General features: G+C 39.2%; 1 protein-coding gene and 1 long non-coding RNA gene across 2 annotated transcripts in view; one reads left to right on the forward strand and one right to left on the reverse strand.

Moving 5' to 3' along the window:
• LOC122575485 overlaps positions 1 to 23,714 on the forward strand; it is a 195,951-nt gene that overhangs the window by 172,175 nt on the left and 62 nt on the right. The gene's annotated exons all lie outside the window — the stretch shown is intronic.
• Positions 1 to 23,714, reverse strand: part of LOC122575567 — a 147,606-nt gene that overhangs the window by 13,355 nt on the left and 110,537 nt on the right. The gene's annotated exons all lie outside the window — the stretch shown is intronic.

The raw sequence follows: 23,714 nt of genomic DNA on the forward strand, positions 1-23,714 counted from the left end.
AATTTCGAGGCAACAGATCTTACAAGTATCAGTTTGCGATACTAAATTGCAACTTTTAGGAAGGAAGTGATCGTTAGTGTAGCTGAAGGTAGTTGGATAGCTGTAGGGTACTGTTGCGGGTATTAGTTTGTGGTATTTTCGTAGTTTTTGCTTATGGAAGGGTAAAAGTAGTTATGGTAGCTGGAAATTTCTTCTTTCTGGCAAGTGTTCTTCCAATGATTGGCTTGTGATCTTTTCTTAGCCCTTGGAAGAGAAAGAAATAAAGGAAGTTAAACTACTTGAAAAATAATTATTCTTGCGGTTGTTGGTCGATAATCTTTTTTTATAAGTGTTCATATAACGATTCAACAGAGCGGAACAGGCGATTGAGTCATTAGACGATAGTCGAGAGGAAGTCGGTAAATCAGGAGGCCCTCGAAGGACGTCTATGGCGATGGAGGAGACAGTGTGCGTGGAGGTAGACGAGCAAGGAGCCAGGATCTCCAGTAACAGGATGTAATTATGATCGGTGAGATACGTCACGCGTAACCCCCGTATTGACGTCCACAAATCACGATACACGGTCGGTATCTCGCCGGCTCCGAGCTCGAGCCTGGAACTCGGACAGCCTTAACGCGGACACTAAATCCAACATTATGTACGTGCCCTATACGAACAGATCCCCCAGTCGTACAAACCGACGTCCTGACGTCGAAAAACCTTCGAATGTTTGGTGAATGATTTTTCATACACTTTTCACGTTATATATCTTTAAAGTATGATTTCACGTAGATTCTGTTACGAAGAATACGAAAAGTAAGAATCGAAGAAGTTCTAAGTTCTATACTTTGATACTATAAGATTATTAACTTATTAGTTAGATGTCTGCAAAATTTATGGGCCAATGAAATTTCACAACTAAATTTCACAAGTTACGAACTATCCGATTATCCTAGTTTTTTCACGATCTATGACACATAATTTATTGGACTAATATTACCAGTTAGTAAATGATTGTGTCAGATTGCTCTGAGACTCGCTGCACGAATTAGTAAGTACTAATTGTCTTAGTTAATACACGAATCCTAACATTTTCTCGTTTCTCAAGATATGTTGGAATATTAGAAAATCGAGGATGGAACAAAGAAATCGTTAAACTTTGGTTTCATTCAGTTTAGAGATGGTTGATAGAATATCTTAACTAAGTACAATGAGTATAGCGATAGCCAGTTGGCGAAGATTCTGATCGGTTAACGCGACGCTACTACATTGTACGTTTTAATTGTCAAAAACTGTAGTATAATTTAAAGCATAATATTTAAATGTTTGCTAGAACTCGTGAGTGGACACGGTGTCACGTAACATGGGGAAACATTAGCACTCTACTGCTCCCCGATGCATTGTTTGTAACCAAACCGCGTTCTGTGGAACGTCATAGAGACGCGGCTTAATCTAATCGAAATGCACTGGCAGCGTAATGCATCACCGCTTAATTTAACCCGTTCTGTTTAACGACTACGCTTCGTTAAAATTAGATACACTGACCACCGTTAGTCCCGAACGATACATCGTTCGGTCAAAATTATTTCGTGGAGAAATATTTAGCCAGAGGATAGACGCCGATGCATATAGTGGCGCCGATGAAAATTTTATTGGGCAAATTGAAAGTTCGAATACGAAACGTGAAATATGGTAATTAGACGGAAGTGCAGCATTGCAACGTTTTATCGGTTGACTCTCGAGAGCGGAAACCGGAATTTGTTTACCCCGGGAACACGAAACAGGATAATTTCCCGTTCAAAACCTGTAATCAGAAATTAATAGGAGAAGAGGAAGCGGGAGGAGACCGGGGAAAGCGAACGTTAGCCCCTATTATTCGTGTTTCCAATTTTTCATTCTTTATAATTTATATGTTTTACAACTGTATTCTATCCTTATGTTGGCAATTCTTTTGCAGTATTAGAAGTTACATCGTCATACGTTAATCGCCGATATCGTTGACGGTTCAAGCGAATATTCATCTTTGAATTTTTTCAACAGAAATTTTATTTCTATCGAAAAAAATTTCAATCGTTCGCGTAAGCATCTCAAAATTATTTTAGATTTCTTGGAAGTTTGGAACGACAAAGAAATTAGACTTGCATATGAACGATTTGATTTATCTGTGGAGGCTTAATTATTTAAACTGCGATTTAACGATATCGCGTATTAACCATCGTTGTATTCAGAGCGATCATCGCGAAGAGTCACAGAGAAATTTCCAACATTTTTATCACAGACCAATTAAATGGAGATTAACTTGTCAAACGAAAAATTAGGATATGTATGTTTGGATTACGAACATATTTGAATGTAAGAAGTACCAACAAAACTGAAGCTAAAGATATGTACATTCTAAAACGTAAACGTTCCTTCCAAGAACGTGCAAACACTCGTGAATAACAATGTAGCAGGTCCGAACGGCAACCATATGTCGTCTCACGCATAATACAAAACCGTCCCCGGAGAGCTGGTACTCCGTCGTGACCCAATTCGTTCCGTCTGGGTAACTGACCTAGCCTAACCGCTGCTTGCTTCCCTTTTCTACCGTCTTCCACAAACCCTTCATCCTTCGTCAAAGGAGGAAATCGATCGAGCAAGTATTTCTTTAAACCCTCGCGCTTTGAATCAGGAATATTCCTTACAAAGTTTCATTGTTATAGATTGTGTATATTTTATTGATGTATTGACAGTATTTCTATTGACGCGCTGAAAATAATTTTATTAATTTTTGATTTTTGATAATTATTGATTTTTATTATCCATGATTTTTTTTACAAGTAAAAATTAAATCCTTCCTTCTAAGGCTAAAATCACATAAATGTTTCTAATTCGTCTTGCAAACTGTGTGAAAGAATATTATGAAGCGTGCGAAGGTTTTACAGTCGACGTATCAAATTGATTTTATGATTTCTTTGCAACAAGACTGGAATATTTATAATAAAAATCTTGCGATATAAAGAGGAAACAAGAGCTGAAATATTCTCCGAACCGCGAAAAGGTCGCAATAATTCTTCCTATTATAATAATAAATGGCCAGATAACTCGAAGTTGAAAACCGTCAAGTATATATTAAAATAATAAATAAATAAATACAGAGAATGTTCGCTAAGACGCTCGGTACTAACGGATTCGCTAAAGACAGTGTATAAATCGCTAATAAGATCGCTCGAGACTGACTGATAAAAACTGGTCACCTTACGCGTTTGTTTATTTATACTGGTCGTGCAAGAGCCAGAAAATTTAAATTCGAGTTTGTTTGACGGTTGTACGTAGCGGCGACATTGTTTTGCCCGGAGTTTATTTATTATCACATTATGTGTATCCTAGCGATATCGATACTCCGAGGCAAAACAACAACATGATTCGAATTGTCCTCTAGTTCATGTGCTGCTACAAATATATAAATAATTGCTGTACACCACGAAAACCAAGTTTAACCAATCAATCACCGTTGCCGAGTCGATAACAACCGTTTTAACGTGGCGTGAAGTCTCAAGCATAGCCATACCCCCCGCAAAGACAGACCACAATTCCAGCAGCCTGTCAGATATCCTGTCAGGAAAACGAGGAAGAGGAAACGCTGGACTTGATTGTACGAGCTCGAACGAGACACGAATAACAGAGTGTCGATCCAAACCGTATAATTCGATTCGATAATTACATCAATTCGAAAGTAGGACGAAGAATCGAGCGTGTCAACTCACTGGAGGAGGCTCGAACTAGCGTCTAACCGGTGCGGCGGTACAACGATTTTCACACGATCTACAAACCGTGTTGTATGCGCGTACACGCGTACGCGTGATCGTTTACCCGCTTCGAAACGCGTTCCCCGTTAAAATTATGCGCTTACACGCTTCCGGTTCGAATTGAACGTCGTGTGGAGTTCGAGGGCGAGGAGTGAAGCTAGAAATAGACGGAAAGGGGTGTGAAGTTAGTACTCGGGGTAGAGGCGAACGATAGAACCGAGAATTATGAAAAATGGGAGACGAGGAGGTAAAATAACATAGGAGAAACGAAAGAAACGCAAACTGGAAAATGTGGAGAAGAAAGAGAGGAAAATAGAAGGGAATACAATAAGGATTGGATAATAGTGTCATAAATGTTTAAAGCTACTTAAAACGTAATTGGAGTTGAAGAACTGTTACTTGACTTACACTGGTCGATTCGCGTAAAGTTTCTAATTATTTAATGTTAAAGTGGAATTTTCTTCGGGACAACGATGTGATTTGAAGTAATTGTAAAGGTAACAATTTTAAGGATAACGACATTGCATTAAAGCGATCGAAGCAATTAGAATAAAAGGAATTGAAGTCATACGAAACTAAATAATTAGAATCGCGTGAGGAATAACAATGAGAGACTTATGTTAAAGAAATAGTCAGGATAAATGTACGAAGATGACGTTTATGTATTATTTACAGAAGCAGTGATCGAGGAGGAAATCTAAATATCTAATCACACGTGGAAAACGATTTGAAAGACATCAGGGAGCTATCGAAGAGGTTGATAAAAAATTGATAAAAGTGTATAACGAGGGATTGGAAATTATACGAAGTGAATAAAATTAAAGAAAAAGTAGCAACGTGGTAGAGTAGGTGACACACGCGAACGAAGAGAAGCCAAGCAGGAAGAGCACAAAGGAGACAAGGAAATGAAACGGTCTAGAGTGGAATAGAACTATATGGGGTGGGAGCAAGAGAGAGGAACGAACGTTTTCGCGACAATAGGCAGGATGTGCGAAGGGTTACCATTGCAAATCACAATGGTGACCGCAAAACGCGAATGACAGGTTGAATAGACTCGGCTAGAGCAACGTGCCTTGCCGCGAGCACTATTATTACCGGCATCTTTCTCTCCTTTATTCTGTCGGTTGTGTGGGAAAACGGCGAGGGGTGAGTTCTTTAATTCGTCGGAAGAAAATAAAATAGGAGAAGAAAAGAAGAAGAGAAAAAGGAGAAATCGGAAGACGAACTGCGTGCAATATCTCTATTCGCCTACATAGAAAATTTCCCTGAACGCTCGTAGGCGGAGAACTCGAGTGTTCGATGGTTATTCAATCTGTTTCAAGGGAAATGAAATTACCCTGATCGCACAAAGCGTACAACCACGCGGAAAACTCGACCGTTTTGTTCGACATAAACGTTTGTAAATTCCTTCATTTAGTCTCTTACAGCCGCCCCGCATTCTTTTCAGTTGCTCTTTTCTTTCCTTTCTAAATTCTTCTATGGTATAACGCGTTTTACACATAGCGAAATATGTACTCGTATGTTACGAGATGCATTGAGCACTACGTTCTATGATGCAGGTCACGATTGTAGTGATTGGTAACGAAGTTAGAAACGATATTTCGATGCGGAAATCGGGATATTAAAAATATTGGTTGGTGAGGGATTATTAACGCGAGAATCATTCTACTTATTCAAACTATCAAGAATCACAGACGTAAAGTCGACTTGAAATCGATGCAATATCATAGGATCTATGAGCCGATATCTATTAAGATAGATTTCGGTGTATTAATTGTTAAACGATTTCCTAAATGAGAAGGTATTCGTTTTGCCTAGTTGCATAATTGGTTAAATGCCTTTTTATTTATCAAAACAAGGACAAGATTTTAGAATGTAAAAATTCGAGGTCCTAAATACCATAGTAAGATTACTAAACGTATTTTATATATGTTCATGGACAGATTATTATGGCATATTTATCGCGACATTAAGTAACACAGACTCGTAGACAATGTGGAGGTTTACGCAAGATCATCGACTTTCGGTATAAATTACCGCGACGTTTAGCTGGAATACTTCTGATGCATGCGATACATAATATCCTCTAATGTTCCACTGAGCGGTAACATCGCACCCCCAAGCGACAGTGAAATATGAGCACGCCTCTTTCTACGTGCTCACACACGACAGTGCTCTCGAAATACACAAGAGAAAGCTCAGGTGCGGCGACGCTTAATTTGAAACGTTTTCCCGGCGAAATTCGACGCTAATCACCGACTAAAAGTCCGAACGTCAGTCGGGAAAATCCTTTGTATCGTTTATTAACGCAGCGCCAGCTAATTGCACGGTGATTCTGCACTGATAAACCATTCTACTGACTGCTGAATATTAAATACCGTAGAATCCTTATGAGATGTCTCGAAGAATATTATCATGCGAGGGAAATAAGCGAAAATAAATCGTATTGCACAATCTTCGAGTAGAAAACGTTGCTCCAAGTTCTTTTTCTTTGGTGTTCAAATAAATAATCTTTTCTCTTTTACTGTTATAAGTTGTATTAACGATAAGCCTGGTTTCAGAACATGTCATTCATCATTTTGCTAACTGTTCTCTCCAAGCTTAAATCTTATATCATCAACTAATCGCTTATATCATCTTCCTGTACCACGAGTTTCACGTATGATACATTGAACTTGGAACAAGCCGCAGGACTTACGATTAGTAACATTCAATGTACTTTAAATTGAAATAAATATTTTCCTAATACCTTACATCTGTCATTCTTAATGAAACACCTTATTGGAACACATGCATAATAGACCTACAGAAATTCAGGGATATTCTTATCAATTTTAAAATATAAATAGCTAATAAACAGAAGCTCGAATACGTTTTATAATCTTCACCTTTGTTCTACTTTGTCTTATACAGATATCCCTTAAATTATCTTGTTTATTCGTTGCTGGACAACTCGCCCGAATTTCAACTCCTATTTCCTATATTTCCTGTTATTTCTCTCTTAAATCGTTACTGCTTCGCAAATATCACGGCGATGTAATACGAAAGAAAAACACAAGAAGGAGAAACGTAAACAACCGTTGATTCCTAAACTTTCTAAGTCTCGGCTAACAAATATACGGTAAAGATTCGAATCATCGAGCAAAAAAGGAACGGAGCACGACGCTCGACGAGCAAATGAAGTTGCTGCTCGCAACAACAATAATCACGCGGCGGTAATAAAGCGTTCTGTCGCGATAGCAGGTTCCGAGTAACTCAACCGATTCGACGAAAGGAAATTCCGCCGTGCGGAAGGCCGAATCGTCTGGTGCTGCGTGCACGAAGGTAAGCGACGACGAAAACGGATACGATAATACCTGGTCGCACGCCATCCGCTTCAACGGGGCACTATACCGTTGCCGGCGTACGTAGGCTGCACGGGAAAATAGTAAAATCTGACCTTAAAATATTCCGTGTACCGGCAGGTACTTCGCTTGATTACCAAACAACACGTGCCACGAGATATAACAGCGTCTCTATTTGTCAGCCAGACGCAATATAATGCCTGGAAATCGCCTCGTCGTTAATTCACTGTCCGCCATCACGATAATACGTTGCTTATGTACCACGTCGACGCGATATCCACCAGGTTACCCCACCGGTTCAAAATTGTTCTCTTCCATTTCACGCTGCAAACGCCGCCGGCTTGGTATACGACCTTTGATTAAACATCCTGATAACGCGTTTCGTGATTTTCGGCACTGGTCATCAACAACCTGCACGTTCATCCATTTTTCAAGGAAGTTTGCTGTAATAGTTTGTAGTTTCAACTGTTACGATGGATTGTTTGGAAAGTTCGTAATGAAATTTTACTTTGTACAACGTTGTTTCATTAGAACATTATGCACTCGTTTGTATTTGATTCTTTTCCATTTTCTTTTATCTATTTCGTTGTATTACTGTATTTCATTGCCACGAGGACTATTTATTTGGAATAATTATTAGCTCTGTCAAATTTAAGTAGAATATTGTAATTGATTTTTCTATTCTTTTCTCTTATAAGCAGAAGAAGTCTTGAGGATAATGTAGCTTTGTGAAAGTAATTTTTATTACATAATATACACAGTGTTTTCGTCTGACTCTTCTGCTATCTATCGAGTAGCTTCGCGAACGCTTGTCCGAACAATTTTTAATCGGTTTTAGCGTTACGATCGTTCAAGTACTTTTTACTCACCTCTACGTTATTCCTATCTCTTGAGCAAAAAATGTTTTGTGAATAATTACCCTCCAAGTTGTTAAAGACCTGATGTGTTGCGTAAAGTGGAAGAATATTTTCTCAAAGAATATCGGTAATTTCGATGTCCAAAATGTCGTATATCATTGACGTTGGTCCTCTGAATCGTTTGTTAATGTGCGCGCGTAGAAAATACAAACAGCTATGGAAACCTCAGACATACGCGAGGAACATGACTTTCGAGTTACAGCGTGTTTTGCTTCTGAGTGACATCGTCGCGCTACAAATACTTTACGTAAATTTTAGCTACGCTTGGTCCGAATGTATAATTTCGCGTTCATTTCGTACATAGTACGACATTACTCGGTGCGATAATAGCGATATATCTAGCATGAGTAATAACTCAGGATTAAAAGCGATTACAGCTATGATGGTGACTAATCGATGGGTGGCTGAAAACTGATCATTAACCTCCCCGTTCTGAACAGATGATTCTGCGACTAGACAGTACCGATGATTTACATCTAGCTTTTACTTTGCATCTAAATACTCCTCTTTTCGTTTGCTCGTTTTCAACTATAAACTTCAAACAAATTCTCCGTTTCCCTTTCATTTCCCACTACCAGTCGATAGAATCTGTTGTTACCGGGAAAAATCCGAAGAGAAGAAAGAAATGAAGGAACAATATACAATACAATGCACAGTGGCTCGTGAAAGTATTCGAATATTTGCTACGTAAATCTTTTACGAACAGATTATGTGTGTTGTGTCATGCGTATGTATATATTGTGTATGTATACATATATATTTTTCTTTTATAATATATGTATCTATAAGTGTATGTACCTGCTATCACGCAAAAGTAATTCGGACGTTTTTGCTTATTTTTGGTGAGATATATACACTAATTACAAAATTACGAACAAACTGCTTTTGTCGAGATATTTGTAATTATCGAATTTTGTGGAGATGTTTCGTCTCGATTCTTTAATTTCTGAGTTATAATTTAGATTAAGAAGATTCTTCGAAATTGAGGGGAAAAATTCTGATGTTTGCGTGTCTGGTGCAAGCAATGATTATTATTTATGAACTTATTACAATACGTATGTGTAATTAGTACTAAAATTGAAACTTATTATTATAATAGAATGAATAATTGACTGTTCAAATATCATTGTGATATAGCAGCAAGTATCTTCTAACTTTTATCCTCCAACTTGTTTCAAACTGTACCAACATAACTGCGACAATTGCCTTTCGTTACGAGACGAATGAAATTTCAGGTTATTTCGTATAACACACATAACAATGCTAATAAAATATTTTTATAACAAGCGTGTTCAAAAGCTACCGTGAGTCACTGTAGATACTTTCGCAAGATTCACTTATTGCTCTCCTCTAATTAATTATCGACCAGCCGCGCAGCCAGCAAGACGCAACCATAATTCTCCTTCCTGCAATCACTTTTACGACCATTCTTCTGTCTCCCCCGAAACAGAAATTCTTTTCTTCGAGCCAAGCGGACTAAACGCCTTCGCGAGACCTCCAAGATTTATCTGAACTACGCTCGCAACCAGGAAGCCTCGTACGACGAGCAATAATATCCGCTGGCTCTCCATTGAGCCGCGGGTTTGTCCAATTTCTTTTTACCGACCACGAAAGATATTTCCGGCCAACTATTTGGCCAGCTAGACTATCTGCACGCGATATTTACAGAGAAAATACATGAACAAACTTTCTACGTAGTCCAACTACATTATATTTGTAAAAACGAACATGTCTTTGCAGTAATGATAACGATTCACAATAATGATCTTTGGACTATCTATGTCTATTTCAACTTTATAGACTCGACTCTACTGTTGCATGTTAGTATCTGCAAGATGAGTTTATCTTATGCAAATTGTGGAAACCAGTCGTTAGTTTGATATAAATGCAACATTGTGACCTGTTAGGGGGAGTACAATACTGTGCAAAAGTTTCAAGTCATCTGTTCGTACTGTTAGACTCACAATTATGTGATACATGTTACATGTAAGAACAGTTTTAATGACATTTAGATAATAAAAAGAAGATACAATATTACTAAATGGCGCAATTAAGTATAGGCTGAGTCTACATCCCATAAACGGATAACGGATGTAAAAAGATGTCATTTCACATTTTTAGTTTCATTTTAATTCCTACAAAAATTTCACATTAATAGTCCACTTTCTGTTCAAGAATTAGCCAATTTCACATAGGCATACTTAACAAGTTTTTATAGTCAATCTTTGTGCAAAAGAAAGCGTGATATTTGACAAATTTTCCACGGATGTATCTCGCTCCTTATTCAATTATATCTCAGCTACAGGACATTCAGTATACGTATAAGCAACATATAAATCTACAAATCCTAAAAATATACAATTCTGAAAATCTAGGAATCCAATGCAAAACGAAACAACGTAGAATTGATTTAGAAATACGATAAAAATATTTCCAAAGGATATTAATCAGTTAGCCTTATGACTCGATCGTAGATAGTCCAAGATTTTTGCACGGTACTGTACTTATACACAAAGTACAGGCGAGTATATATTTCTACACTGCCGATATCGTAAAGTACAACTCTATAGGGTGTGAAAAGCAGCCTGGAACCAACAACAATATTATTGCTCTGTAAGACGAGCCACTTGGAGTGGTTGTTCGGCATTTAGATAATCGGGATCGCAGGTACTTCGCAATGTGATGGCAATCGCAAATACTTGGAAACGGTTCTACGGACGATCGTTATGGAGTAGAGCGGCGTTCAAATCGAACGGTCTATGCTAATTCGTGTACCCGCGTAAAGTGTGAATTACGAGAAGAGGACATTCGTGGAATGGTAGAGCAAGTAGACTTCACGTCTACGACACTGAATGCGCACGTTCGATTCGAGAGTTAACTTTTCAAGATTTCACCGATGGATATTGGGACTTCGATAGCTGCGATTTGGGAGGTCTGATGCGGTTAGTTTTCAACTTAGGCGATTCCAGATCGGTGATCCTTAAATCGATGGACTTATTTTTGATGGTCTGTAATTTGGCGAACCTGATACCGGTGATTTCTAATCCTGGGCCCAGTGAAGCTAATTTTCGATTTGGTAGGCTCAATATTACCATTCTTCGATTCGCTGGGCTTAGAGTTAGTGATTTCCGATTCGGTAGCCCCAGCATTACTAATTTCCTACTCGGAGAGCTCTATAAGTTTAATTTCTAATTCAGCGTGTCCGACGTCAAAAAACAATATGTAAGTTGTCAATATGTAAGTCAGCTGTCGCGCATTTTCCCATTTTAATGCGTTCCCGGTATGGTAAAGCATCAATGAAACGAAAAGATAAATAATTAATTTTGTTCCTTGTCGTTCACGTGCGTGCACGTTAGTTCTTCTTCGAAGGTATCGAATTTCATTCGCACGTGTCCAACTTCGCAATGCTTCGATCTTATTGTTCTTAGCTTTGTCTCGCAACGAAGAGAAGAACGAAGAGAATACATAACGCGTCTTCTTCTACTACTCTTCATGTTCACGCCAAATGATATTCAGAGGTATCTGTCTAGCTGCATTCTGAAGGGATAGTGCAACGAATACATAGTTGTCGCGCAACAATAGCAAAGCAATGAACTAGCCGTCGAAGGACTTGATAGAAGTGAGAATTATGTGTGTCAAATTGGCACTGGGCCTTTTTTGTAGCAAATGTCACACATTTTGTTCCCATGTTTTACCATTAACAATACTAAACACGTATACCTCATCTTAAAAAATACAAGTCACAAAATGTCAGATTAATTTTGTCTACAAATGACAAAATAGCATTATCTTCTACGTCAAAAATCTGCCAAATTGACACGAGCTACGAATGCACACCAGCTACGAACGACTTCTTAGTACATGCACCTAAATGGAGTATAATCGACTAGAATTAGAAACATATGACAGAAATTTGAATAAGTATGTGTATTTGTGCTGGCCTGTCTAAAAGTAAACATTAATATCACCAAAAACACTTGCACATTTTTACTAACTGCGAGAACAAAGAATCTGATATGAATCATTTTCACTTGCTCGGTAGTTCTAGCTGTATATAAATAAATTATTGCGCAAGAGGATCCTGATGACCAAAAATTCTTCCTCTATCCACGAAACGAAAAGAAAGTATAATACAACAGCAGGAAAAGAGGAAAAACAACACGTAGTAGACCAATATTTTCCGTTCCTTTCGCCAACTTATGACTAGCCAGCGCCAGCGTCCGGCCATCACGCTTTACAATACGGAGCCAACGCGGAACAGCAGTTGGCGCAATATGAGACACGAAGTCGAGGAGATAACAGTGATTTCATTAGCGCAAATGAACTCGCGTCACGGCACTCGGCCGCTCGTTCGTCTGATTAAAACTCATAAAACTTTTTGGCCCGAACGTTCACTCCTCCAGCTTTTCCTGCGTGTGTATGTACAGCGTACATGGTCACCATACAACCAACGATCGTCTGACGTATCGTTCAAGCGTATTACGTTGAAATAATCCGAGCACTCCTTTCCTTTTTCTTCCTCTGGGAAATTAAATTGATATACATCTGGAGATCGAGTGGCTTCCATGGGAGGGAGACAAGCTTCTCTGAAAGATAGCTGAACAGGTTTCTGCTTTAGAATATCCTCTTGCTTGACAATGTTGCACGTTTCACACTTCAGGTCGTTTGTATTCGATTCACGACCGGTGAATTCGATTCTGCATTCTGATTAGATCGTTTCGTTTTGTGGAGTTAGCGGTTCTGCTTGAAGCTTCCATGAATGTCCATCGAATAGATATTATTCCTTCGAAATACATTTCATGAATCCGCGAGGAGAGTCTTTGCCTTGGGAAAATTATAGGTAGAAAACTGTGTATTTTTCTAAACGTTAAAGAACACGTTACTCGTAAGAGTCGAGAAATTCATAGAAAAATCGGAATAAATGCAAATATTATGCATCGTATCCTGCACACGTTACTTCTTGCAAATACATTTTACAAATTTATGGAGAACATTTCTAACTTGATAAAAATATAAGTAAAGCTAGACTCTGATAGAGAAATTTGCATACTTATCTTTAAATATCTAAGAATTGATTACTCTATGTATTTATGAAAGTTAAGGAAAATCATGGAGAAATCGAAGTAGGTCAAAAAATTATTCATCGTTCCATACGCGTGTCTAGTTGCCGCAGAAAATGTAATTGTTCCCATTAAATCCTCAATTGGAACTCCGCGAAATTAGAAACAATAGACATTTTAATATCGAGGTACAGATGCGAATATCGATTTAGTTATGGATTTTATTGCGATAGCTCTACTAGTAGATTGTAAAATTACTTTCCGTCTAGTAAAATCTCTGCTTCAATCGTTCGTGATCTTAACTGGCGCAAACTCGAGAGAACGAGTGTCATAAATTCTCGTGACCTTATTCGTCAAGCTTCGCCCTGCTCTTGCGCAACACCTTTCAGCCGTGGATCAGGCTTTATCATTATCACCGATGGCTATAAAAATCCAACGTTAGAGGAGATACTAACAGGACGTAATAAAAATAAACACGAAAGAAAGTTTATCTTCGTTGAGTCGAATAGAGTCGTGAATTAAACGCTCGCCCTTATAAATGGAGATCAGACGAGAAAAACGTGATACGTACGTTTCTGTTGATTTTCTGACTTTAATGTTACTTGACGATTAGACAAGACGACTTTAATATAACGTAATTGATAGACTGCAGATGCTTGTGGCAATTTATATTCCTATGAAAGGTACAAAGAAAGAAATTTATTTCACTCAATATTTGATTCTTGACGTTTCATACTTTTATTTTTATGTGATGTACAATTTGTATATTTTTGTACATTTAAATCTCCCATAAATACATAAACATCCGTAATCTACTAATTGAAAACGAAAATAATTTGTTAGATGCAAAGATGTGACTTTTAAAAATAAATTAATTCAAAGTTGCATAGTTATGAAGACAGTCTGTATTTTGATACTACAACGAGCAAAATTTTGACAATTTTCAAGCGTGTAGAAAATCAAATAAGAAAACGATTTTGGTATTTTTAAACTATTTCCCTGTAAAAAAAAAAAAAAAAGGGTAGAGAACTCGATTTATCGTGTTATTTCCCTATAATCTCCAAATGCAAATCGAATGCGTGCCACTTAACTTCGATGGTATTTCTAATTGTAAAATTATCAGTACACACGGAGTTCGTAGACCTTTGGTACGTTGTTAGAGGAAAAATCGTGAACGAACAGTGACCGTATAAATTAAGGAAACGCGACGTTTCTCCTTTATATCGGTCGCGTGATAAAATTTTATGGAAAGTTCATTTGCAAATGGCTTGAAACAGAAACTGCCCCGTCGTGACGGCGGAATAAGAAAGAGAAGAGGTTGCTAAAGGAACAGAAAAGGAAAGGAATAGCCCGAGTGCCCGAAACCGCGTGAAACACTTTGAATAATTTCGCGATTCAAAGTCGTCGCGGGTAAGGATTTTATATTTCTCGCGGTTGCTGCACCGAAACTGCATTCACGGTGCCAGCCAGACCGTCTGCATTTTTCCGGGCTCTTATGTAGGCGTTTCTAGATGAGATTCGCCCCGCTGGAAACCCGCTTCAAAAATATCGCATCGCCGATGCGATCATCGCCGTTACAATAAAACAGAGATCGCACGCGGATTTTGCTCTCATGCGAGTTCGATTAATACGGTTCTCTGTAGACGGAGATTTCATTGAAATGTTTAGAAACTGTATCAAATCGTAAAACGATTTCTTCAAATGTTCGAATATTCCAATCTTTTAATATTAAAATTTCGAAACTCCCACACTCTGGAATACTAAAATTTTAAAAATTCCAAATTTTCCAATATTCGCCTCACTAAGCTTTCAAACGTTTAAATATTTAACAGCATACACTTTCAAATTTTCAAATATTCAACTCTCCGAGCTTTCAAGGGTTTAAATATTCCAACTTGGAAAATTTCAAATTTCCTAATATCTAGCTCTCTAGACTATCGATCTTTCAAATATTCAAAAATTCCCAAACTTTCGAGTTCTCAAATTGTTAAATTAGATTAAAGAATATTCAACTTGCTAAGCTTTCAAATTTGCAAATTTACCAATTTTCCAACGTTCAAATCTTTTGATTCTCAAGCGACAGAATTGTCGAAGCTTGACTCCTCAAATTTATTTCATTATTCCACCAATTTCGATGATACTACACCGTCATTCTCGTAAGGAAGTACAAATTTGTGTATCGATCATGAAGGAACAATCCCCTTGGATGTTTTTTAAAGGAATGATATCTCGAGGTAATTAAACGTACCAGAAAGGATGGTCGCCTCCTCCCCATTACCTTCTCCCCTTTGTAAGCGTACGCTGTCCGACAGTGGGATAGGTCAGCACGCCCTTTCACGCGTGTTAATACCATATTACCTTCTTCTACGGTTAATGGATCATTCCGTTATCCAGGCGGTAGTTCGTCGTACACGCCTAGGATGCATAAGTACACAGGATAATACTTGGACACGACGAAGCTCTATGTAAAATACGCTTAATTGATGCATATTTCGAGGGGAGTAACTTTAGTAGTTGTTATTCGATAAGGAAGATTGCTGTCGACATACTCGGTAGATCTGGGCAAACATCGAAAGGAGAAGTATTAACAAATAATGGAAGATATTTCGTGGATTCTTGGGTGTGTTCGCGAAACGTTGGCAAAAATCGGATGAAATTAATTTCAAATGAAATCTAATGATTAAAAGCAAAGTATACGTTACGAATATTTGTCTTCTCTTTCCTTAGACGAACGAATAAAGATCATTTTTAAATTTGTTTATAATTTTGAGATATTGTCATACTTTTATAATAAACGACGTATCTATTTAACGTTGATATGTTCGAGTTAATTTATAGCGCGGAGGAAGGATATGTTCCATATTCTGAAACTGAAAAATGTAATAAAATATAATAAAATATCCAGCCCAGAAATTCGACGTGGAAACGTAAATGTTTAAAACTGGATACTACGAGATCTCTGAAAGCGTATTTTCGTACAGTAATATCACGTTATTTAGCAATTCTAACGCAAGATAACCGCGGTATTTATTCAACCAATATACGATATTTATTCGATCAAACAACAAAACTAAAACATTTATCAACCCACATGCAAGAAGGCTATGTATTATATATACGTTCGTGTCCATAAATTACCAGACGCTTTATTTATTTCAAGTAAAGTGATTGTTATAATGTAAATACGACTTCCTACATTGACTTTGTTAATCCATATGTTATGGTAAAACTCCGTTTATATATTCGATTGAACCAAATTTCAGTCAGTACACGATTAAACGAACTCCTGTCTGTTAAATCCGTTTATTTAAACGTGAGCTCCTACTGTATGATCGAAAAATTGCGTCGCACTGTGATTCCTATCATTTGAATTCGATCAAATATATATTTGTTACATAATTTATTATATAAACTATTAATTTGTCGCTCAAGGAATTCATACAAGTTTTATAGGCATATGATTTTTCGTTATTCACTCGAATTAAAATATGCATAATTTTATCCCATGAAATAACCTACATTATGAAACACAGTTAACATTTACGTTAAATGATGAAATTACGTAATATCAAAGGTATATACGTTTTAACAGTCATTTTCGCAAGCGTTCGATGACTTACGCACAGGAATGTAGTACATTCTCAACCATCTATCGTTCAAGTCACATCAACTATATCGTTAAAAGTCGATGATGAAACAACGACGAACGTTAAAATCGGCGAAACATCTATCCACAGTGTGCAATTCAGCCGCGTGAAAGCGTGTCTCTCGTTTCCAGCATTTCTCGCTTCGAGTCGTTCTATTTTTACGCGGGTCGCGTTATCCATTTTTAATTGCGCGAAAGGGTTCGGTTAATCGCGTACGTCAGCCAGCGCACGCCGCTTAATGAAAGCAAATAAAGTAGCTCGGGAATAAATTCGGGAGGGTCCACGGGAAACAGAGAGAACGAGAATAGCGTACGAGAGAAAGATGGAGAAAGAAGAGCGAGGCTGGTGAAACGTTGATGTATATATTGACCCGTTGAACGGTTACGTTGCGGAGGGGACCTATATTGGACACTCTCGGGAATTAGGTTTCGCGGTTTCAATTAGGATCGCGGACGAGTTATCGCGATAACAGAGAACGAAAGAGGGGGCACGAGATAGAAAGAGATGGGACGACTGCCAGACTCGTTCGCCCCAACGAAATTGCACGAAGAGCACGGCCGATGCGATTTCAATTTGATCGAGCTGACGCGGAATTTCGTTCGCCGATTCTCCGTACGTTCTTGTCCGAACATCTGCTCCTGCTTATCGGGGATTTCTTTACGAGATGATCGGAGTTTCGTGGACGTTTCTAGCGTTATGATTTTGAAAGGCATAAGAGGATCGTAATATATTTACACAAGCAGTTGCACTTGTAGCATGTGAAGTATGGGATCGTAAATAGTTTCTAGGATTAGTTTTAAACGCTTTTGGAATTTAAAAAAAGGGGGCATTGCAAATCCTAGAAGCTGAACAATTTCAACATAGTACGAACCGTAAATACAAGTGTTCCGTACTTCAGGAGGCGAATCTGCACATTGAAATAAATTAAAAAATCTTGCGTACCTTAGTTTTCAAGATATGAATGATCGAAGAAAATGTTCTTGATTTTCATCTTGTTTTCTTTTTACAATAAGAACATTCCTTCGACAGTACCTTCGTGATGGATAGGTCCATTGCACGACCACCATGATCTAAACCCACTATGCTCTTGTTTCTGCGTCTATTTAAAATATATTGTATATTCAACACAAGTGAACAATTTACACGATCTACGATAAAATGAATATAGGGCTACTACTCGAAGAACATACAGTTCTTTCGAGAGAACGCGGAACTCGATGTTAAGGCGTGCAGCACGTGTTGAGGCACGAGGCGGACACTCCGAACATATGCTCACGTTCAGTTATGTTTATTATTTACTTATCTTCTGCGTTTTATATTTACTTTTCTGTTTATTCTAATATGTACATTCATCTGCTGAAATATGCATATGTGTTTCCGACTCACCATAGTATATATTTTTATAAACTATGCCTTCGTGCACCAAGAAAATTCTCGTGCGACTAAACAAATAAATAAACACTGAGAATGTAAGGTCGCGACGTGTTCCCAGAAACGACGTTCATTTACATCCAAGGCACGGCTACTATACTCCTATATAATAATTATCGCGAGCCGTCCGCGAAAGGGCACAAGTAACGTGGAACGTTTCGTAAGAGCCGCGTATCCTCGATAAGATCGTTAGAGTATGTGCGCCCCACGGGAACCCTCTGCCCCCGTTGTCGCATGCGTGCATGACGCACGCGGAACGAACTCCTTCTCCACGAGAACGAGGCTGCTTCGACATGCTCGCACGCATACTGACCTTCACCAATGACCAACTACCGCTACTCATGGAAATTACGTCGTTTTCAATTAAGTTTGAGGGCGGATCATCGTGATAACAGGCCATCGTTCATGCACGATGTTTGAGACCTCTCTCTCGCTTTTGATGTCTTTCGTTAATAACATTTTGCAGGAGGCGGTCGGGGGTAGTTTTCGAGGGTCCAATAAAAACAACGGTAGAATTTTTTTCAGGTGTAGTTTGTTCGTTTCGGTGTTCTGATTAATGGCCTTGACGTGAAGAGCGTGTGGAAAGAGCGTGGAATGGGTTTCATTAAAGTGAGAAATGTATAGAAGAAATGGAATATGAATTAAACATAGGTAGGATAATAAGAAGAATACAAACTATTAAATACGCCTGTTTTCGATGAATGATATTTCATACGGCCGATGTAATGTGATCGGGTAATGCGGCAAATTATGAAAATATTTCCGTACAGTGTAAATAGATGTTGACGGTAATAATTTATAGCAATGGCTTATCATAACAATTTATGGTAGATATGGTTTAGCAAATAATTGGTCATTGAATATATAAATAAAATCTATACGCAAACTAGAGACAGTAGTCACCTATCTGCATAGATGAGAAGAACAACGGAACAATTAAGATATTACAAATTTCTAATCAAATTAAATAAAGATTCCTTATGACATAGCAGCTGATGTGCATCGTAAAAAGATTAACCGGTCTTGCATCCGATATCAACGAGAGAACAGAGGTTTGTTTCAGATAGAATACCGCAGCAGATTTATCGATCCGTTCTCTCTCTCTCTCTCTCTCCCTATCGTAACAGCCAAAGTAAATACTGAAAACCACATGACACGGTAGATATAGATGCCAGGTATAATTTACAACAGGTGTGAAAGGTGACACGTTACAGCAGCTGTTAGAGCCACCTGAAATATCCGATTATAACAGTCGCAGGAAATATCGTTAAGGTCAATCCAGAGCATACACAGGTGACGGAAAATCCAACTCATTGCCAATTGACCTAAGAAGCGACGGTTCTCCCCGCGGACGTTAATAAACCTGGTTATAATCACTCACCGTAGCAAACTTGAAACCTATCAACCTCGAATGAACATATTAACAAAGCTGTACGGCAGAACAGGACGAGAAACTCGTTCGTTTTAAAAACGAGCGCGTCAGTTTGCATCGTTAATCGTTCGAGCGTCAAGACTATCCCTATCTCCATTCATGCAAAGATGATTAATCCTCAAGCAGAGTCGCCTACGGGCGTTCAACGCTCCTTCCTCGTCATCAATTTTCTTCGATGCAGCCTCTTCACGGTTAGGCAAACCTGACCTGGCTCGCGGACTAATTACATTATTACCAACGTTCAGAACCGATGGCTTCCATTCGTATCTCTTCGACGATCGTTTCTTGGTCGTCAACCAGCGGTACCGCGTCGTAATAACGGGTTGGCGCGAATGAACGATGAATCGAACGGGAGCACGAAACGCGCCGCGTAATTTGCATAGAGAAGAACATTAGTTAATTACCAGAGGCATAACCAATGATTGGTGATCGAGCGCGAACCACAACTCACGCCACGGTTTAAGCCCCAAGTTATTGGCCGGATCATCGTTAAAACTCGAAACGTATCAGTCAGGGAACGTGGCCGGTATATACGCGGTTTTAATCCCCTAACACGCGTCACCGATCGCGCGTTATGACCTTCGACACCCGCGTATACCCTGGAGAATTTGTCCGGGTATAGGGAAAGACACGATATTTTTGTGAAAGTATGAATTCTACGATTATGCTTGATAGAATATTGGGTTCTTTTGGTATCCTTGTGTGGAAAAACTATCTCACGATTCAGTTATATGAAGCATATATCGTCACTTTATACGTTAAATTATCTACGTAATTACGTATATAATCGTAAACAGAATAATTTTCCGCAAGAGAAAACTTGCAGCAGGAAACCTTTATTTGTAAGTAGTCGCTTCTGATATTTTATTTCTTCAAAGGAAAATAAAAATGCGTATCATACGCATCTTCGCGATAATATTTGAAGAACATTTTGTGTTACGTCATACGATATTATAAATGTAAAACGTTATTAAGAAAATAACTGTAGATAAGAACACACACGAGCCAATACAACAAACGTGATTAAAGATTATCCTCTTGTACAGAAACTATTCTAAGAAATATGAGCACTCTGCACACAAAGAATCATTTCTTGCCGCAGTAACGAAAAGAAATAAGCAAGAGAAACATCATAGAATGAGAACGTCACAGGGAGGTAACAAGCTTCGCAAGCTCGTGATCGAAGTACCCTTAACCCCATCGAGGAGTTGCAGCACTCCGGAGCTTACATCGCGGAGGAACAACTTTCCTTCGAATATATAATCGGCCCTTGGGCAAACAGAGTTGGGGGTTCGTTAGCGGACAACAGAAATGACAGGGCAGGGGAAAGGGTGGTGAGAAGTTTGCTGGATGGGTAGCAAGAGGGAAACGTCGCGGAGGCCATCGATGCGACCGCTAATTATCCAGGACAGTGGATTAAGAGCGACAGCATGAAAATGAAAAAGCTGCTATATTCCTCGGAACGATGCGAATCTCGGCAGTAAATCCTTCTACTCTTTGCCGGGTATAACGAGTTCCGCCTTTGGATCGGCTTCCAGAGTGCGCGTCTCTACCTACCAACGGCGAACGACGAACTAACACAAAACGAGGGGAAAGTCGACGAACGACGTGGCTAGGCTACCCATCCGGTGTATCTTGCGACTTTTCGAGTTATCAACGGGGGTTTTATTAATGACAGCTAGACGAGAAGGGGACGAAGGGTTGGGAGGGTAGAGCCGGGTTTATGGACGGACATAAACTCTAAACTGATTAACAGTGGCCGCTAGCCCGGCGTTCTCGCTCGCTCGGGATATGCAATATATATGCAATCGCGGGGCCGTGGCACAGGGAGAACCGAACTACCCCGAGAGCTGCCGCTGTCTCGTTAGCAATCCACCCACGGTTTATAGTCCATCGTCGGCGGAAGAGTAACAGTGGCCAATTAAATTGATGGATGTCTCTCGAACGACGATGCCTAAGCGGAACCGAGGCGTAAATCTGGAAAGGAGAGCGTTTCCGATTTTAGTGCCGGTTCCTTGTCGACCGTGCCGCGATTTTAATCGTCGCTATCCAATTTACTCGACCTCTCCTTTCGCAAAGGAAAAACGCTTCTAAAGATTCTTCGGTCTCTTCAAGACTCGTTTCGAACACCTAACTTGTTTTTAGCCCGGCGATCGCATCGTCTGAAGATATAACATAACTTGTGTGAAGACTTTCTGAGAAATTTTAATTCTGTGTTTAACGAACTTAACACGGTTTTAAGACAGCCTTTGCTACGCTTTAGTGTGAGATTAAGTCTATCTATATTCGCATATTCATATTTCATTTACCTATGCACAAATTGATTAGAAACAGTTGTTGCTTCTCAAACGCAGTTAAAGAGCGACTCTTCTGAGCCAATTAGCACTTGTGTCAATAAAGTTGATCCCTTTTTTCAAAGATACTTCTACCTCAGAAGATATAAATTGTTTTGATAACTTTAATTGCACGCCAATTCGATGTGGAAATAAAAACACTTGTTGAGATAAAGAAACGTCATATAGGAAGAAGATATTGAAGATTGACAACACCGGACATGTATAACAAGAAAGTAGTACTTCTTCTAGAAAAGTTACATCGTACCTTACGGGTATGGGTTATCCAGATTGAATATATACATCAAAATTGTTATTTTACATACGACTAAAATTCGTATGTCATAACCGGTATCTATAGAAATGTACATATACCTGTATGTACCTCGACGATCATAAAACGTAGGCAGAGAAGAGCCACCCTTCCAAAATGAAAGGGCAGCCCGATCGCGATAAACGCAGCGCGGTCAGCGGCGTTGATAAAGCGCAATTAAATACATCTCGCGCGTCCAGGGACCCTCGTCTTTCGACACGGCGACCGTTCTCGTGGATGCCACCCCTGTCGTCGTTTCATCGAGAAAAGGGGAAACCTCTTTCAGTCACCGTGAAACGCAAAGCGGATTAAGAGACGCGCCGCAGGCATTCGCGACCTTTCATATTCCATCTCGCATTCCTGCCGCACCTTTGTACGTACGAAACTACCCCTTCTCCCCACAATTCCACTCGTCCACTCTCTCTCGACTCTGCGTTTCTCCTCGCATCGTCCAGCAAGTACAAACGCCAGGCGAATAAATAATATCTATTAATTACGTTCGGTCGCGTGGAATCGTCGCGTATCGATGAAACGAGCCGTCGACGCGTCTAGGGGTGGGGCCAGGGGGTGGTGACCGGTCGAGCAATAAACGGCGGCCGCGGTTTATCACGAAACGGAATTAAACGGTTTATGACTGGACCACAGATTAGTACAGACGCGATGGACGAATGCAAGGGTGGGTCATGTTACTATACAACCCCCGCCCATCCTCTGTATTTGTCGTTTCATCCCCGATATGCCGTATCGGTGCACGTCACCCCCTTTTGCCATTCGTGGTACTCGCCGGTTTCCACACTGTCTTTTCATTCGAATTCGGAACGCGTACAAGCCACGGGAATTATCTTGAGTAGATGTGGTTCGATGGATACGCTTCAAAACGTTCTTCAGAGGATCACAGAAATTCTGCTCGGTTAGAGTGTGTCTCGGATTTGATAGTGTTTGGGACTTGTAAACCGTTTGAAGATTTAAGCGAGTGATTTTGTTGGTGAATAGAAATGAACGTTTCGTCGTGGATTCTATTCACACGTACGTTGTTTAATTTCAATTAACAACGTTTAATTTTCACAGAAGACACGCGATTTATGGTTATTAAATGGAATATGCATGTCGCCTCGTAACACGTATAGAGACTGAGATTTGTATTCATAGGGAAGGAATATAAAAAATGAACGATCAAACGAACTAATAAGAATTAGCTTCCCTTCATTGCATTCCTTTCTTTTCCTCTCGGAACGTCCTTTACCCTTATTTTTATTCCACCTTTTCTCTCCTCTTCTTTCCTATTCCTTCTACCAAAGGTTCCTACCAAAATTAAAATCATACGTTGCAACTAAATAACGGAGTGAATTCCTAGAATTTGCTATCGTTTCACCCATTATCTTCTTTAATGAACATTCAATTTTCAATAGATGGCCTCGGACAAAAAATTCCCAAGATTGAAAGTTCTACATAAAAGATCTAAGTCATGAC

This window comes from Bombus pyrosoma, linkage group LG2 (assembly GCF_014825855.1).
Source record: "Bombus pyrosoma isolate SC7728 linkage group LG2, ASM1482585v1, whole genome shotgun sequence".
Taxonomy (NCBI): domain Eukaryota; kingdom Metazoa; phylum Arthropoda; class Insecta; order Hymenoptera; family Apidae; genus Bombus; species Bombus pyrosoma.